The sequence below is a fragment of the Rhinopithecus bieti genome, unplaced genomic scaffold (assembly GCF_001698545.2).
Source record: "Rhinopithecus bieti isolate Rb0 unplaced genomic scaffold, ASM169854v2 scaffold_70522, whole genome shotgun sequence".
In the NCBI taxonomy this organism is placed as follows: domain Eukaryota; kingdom Metazoa; phylum Chordata; class Mammalia; order Primates; family Cercopithecidae; genus Rhinopithecus; species Rhinopithecus bieti.
The window spans coordinates 10,153-13,377 of NW_016826059.1; the positions used below are offsets into that span (position 1 = coordinate 10,153).

The 3,225-nt window shown below is 45.7% G+C and overlaps 1 long non-coding RNA gene across 1 annotated transcript; it reads left to right on the plus strand.

The window, feature by feature from the left end:
• The first annotated feature begins 344 nt into the window (after nucleotides 1-344).
• On the plus strand, nucleotides 345-2,463 carry LOC108522827 (uncharacterized). Its single transcript, XR_001883615.1, has 3 exons — nucleotides 345-494; nucleotides 1,513-1,617; nucleotides 2,415-2,463. It is a non-coding gene; the product is annotated as an uncharacterized LOC108522827 (long non-coding RNA).
• Nucleotides 2,464-3,225: the final 762 nt, after the last annotated feature.

Genomic DNA, 3,225 nt, shown 5'->3' on the forward strand with positions numbered 1-3,225 from the left:
ATGTTCTATCCTGACCCCTCAAACTTTCTCTGTTTCATTAGTAAGGGAGTTTTGCTTTCTTATTCGTGTGTTTACTGGAGTATTAGTTATATTACTAATACTTTTCCTTTGCATTATATACTATTATTTCCTTCAAGAACTTTTCATTTGCACTCACAGCTTGTCTGTTTGGTGCAAGAGGCCAAGTTTTCAGCCTGTCTTGGCTTTCAGCATGCCTTCCTCACTAAGCTTAGCCATTTCTAGCTTTTGATTTAAAGTGAGAGACATGTGACTCTTCCTTTCATTTGAACACTTAGCGGTCATTGTAGGGTTGTTAATTGTCCTAATTTCAGTGTTGTTGTGTCTCAGGAAATAGGGAGGCCCAAGAAAAGGGGGAGAGGCAGGGAAGAGCTCATCGGTGGAGCAGTCAGAACACACACAACATTGATCAATTAAGTTTGTCATCGTCTATGGGTGCAGTTCCTATTATCTCCAAAACAATTACACACAACAGGGTGATTATTGTCAATGATAACTTAATTGTACATTTAAAAAAACTAAAAGAGTGTAAATGGATTGTTTGTAACAGAAGGATAAATGGTTGAGTGGATGGAGACCCTATTTTCCATGATGTGATTATTACACATGGCATACCTGTGTCAAAGCATCTTACATACCCCAGAAGTATACACACCTACTGTGGACCCACAAAATAAAAAACAAAAATTATTTTAAAAGACTAGGCCGGGCGCGGTGGCTCAAGCCTGTAATCCTAGCACTTTGGGAGGCCGAGACGGGCGGATCACGAGGTCAGGAGATTGAGACCACTCTGGCAAACACGGTGAAACCCCGTCTCTACTAAAAAATACAAAAAAACTAGCCGGGCGAGGTGGCGGCGCCTGTAGTCCCAGCTACTTGGGAGGCTGAGGCAGGAGAATGGCGTGAACCCGGGAGGCGGAGCTTGCAGTGAGCTGAGATCCGGCCACTGCCCTCCAGCCTGGGCGACAGAGTGAGACTCCGTCTCAAAAAAGAAAAAAAAAAAAAAGAAAAGAAATAAAAGACTAAAAGCAACAAAACCTTTGCAATAATAACCTCAAAGCTCACTGATGACAGATCACCATAACAGATACAATAGTAACGGAAAAGTATAAAATTGGTGAGAATCTCCAAAAAACTATTGCGGTATCTGTGAAGCAGTATGAAAAAGAGGTGCCATAAAACAAGGTATGCCTGTGTGCCCTTAACAAATACGTGCAGCATGAAAGGAGGTATCCATGAATGTTCCTGTAAATGAAGAGATTGGGAATCTAAACCTGACAATAGAAGGAGCCAGAAGCTAAAACTTCAATTGGCATTTGGCCTGTATTGGTGTGGGTCTAAGGTTTCAGACTCTAAGCCAGATAATGTGAAAAACTAGATTAAGGAGGCCCATGGGCAGTTGGTGCGGGGGGCGGCATCTCCTTTTTTGAGAAAACAGAGCCTAACACTCTCCAACCTACCCAACCCTCATCTTCCAACTGTTCCCCATCGTAGGACCCAAAGCGGGGAAACATGCCTGGACCCACAGACTGCGTGAGAGAAAGCAGCTGGTGATTTATGAAGAGATCAGCGACCCTGAGGAAGATGACGAGTAACTCCGTAAGTGAACCTTCGGCCCACCCCCCACATCGTTGTAGATGTGCTATTCTGTTACGGTACCGGTATCCCATCTTGTCCCTTGTTCCCCAAATCATTCCCTTCTCGTAATTTTCTAGGGTACAGCATTGAGGCTGAATGATGAGATTTCCCATGCTCGCTCTCTCTCTCTCTCTCTCTCTCTCTCTCTCTCTCTCTCTCTTTCTTTCTCTTTTGTTTTGAGAGGGAGTCTTGCTCTGTCGCCTAGGCTGGAGTGTACTGGCGTGATCTTGGCTCACTGCAACCTCTACCTCCCTCCTGCCTCAGCCTCCTGAGTAGCTGGGATTACAGATGTGCAACACCACACCCGGCAAATTTTGTGTTTTAGTAGAGACGGGGTTTCACCATGTTAGTAAGGCTGTTCTTGAACTCCTGACCTCGTGATCCGCATGCCTCAGCCTCCGAAAATGCTGGGTTTACAAGCGTGAGCCACTGTGCCCGGCCTTCCCATGCTCTTTCTACTCCCTGCCCTGTATATCCAGGGATCCTTCCTACATAGGATGCTCTGGGTTCCCAAACCCCATGTCAGCCCTGATATGCGGGCCACACCTTCCTCTAGCCTAGGAATTGATAACCCAGGCTCGGAAGTCACTGTGGCATGAGCAGATGGTTCACTTTGAGGAACCATGGAAGGCGTGTGCAAGTCCTGAGGTAGGGCAGAATTGGAGTGTGCAGGGTCTGCAGGTCAGGAGGAGTTGAGACCAAGTTATTGGGCAGTGGGAACTCACTGCCAGTTACCTTCCTTCTCTCTTTTGCCTCAGCCTCAGGGATATGACACACGCCCATGATGAGAAGCAGAACGTGGTGACCTTTCATGATCATGGGCATGGCTGCGGACCCCTCGTCATCAGGTGTATAGGAAGCGAAAGCAAGTGTTCACAACAGTGAAAAGTTGACCATCGTTTTCTTAGTGTGCCAAGACTTCGATGTTAGCGTTTCTGTTGTATTTTCTTACAGTGTGCCATTCTGTTAGACATTAGCAATTTTATTGATGAGGAAGACTTACTAAATGCATATTTCGGTTTGTGTATCCATGCACCTACCTCAGAAAACAAGTATAGTCAGGTATTCTCTGCATAGAACAGCACTACCCTCTTCTCTCCCAAGATGTGACTACTGAGGGCAGTTCTGAGTGTTTAATTTCGGATTTTTTCATCTGCATTTACACACCACACACACACACACACACACACACCAGGTACCACTATAAGCATCACCCATCTGCTTTTCCCAGTTGCCATGCATCCTGCTCAAGCCCCCCTCATTCTGTTTCCTGTTCAGCATGTACTCCCCTAATCCTATTCCCCTGTATCAGTCACTGACAGTTAAAAAACTTTGCAAACGTTCCCCAGTTGTTTGCTCCTCTCATTATTGTGCACACAGCTCTGTGCACGTGTGTGAATATTTCTTTAGGAAAGATTCTTAGAAGTGGAATTGCTGCGGCAAAGGAGTCATTTATTCAACAAAACCTAATGAGTGCATCCTCGTGCTGAGCGCTGTTCTAGGTGCTGGAGAGACATCAGGGAACAAGGCAGACAGATGTTCCTGACCACCATTCTAGAGGAGGATGTT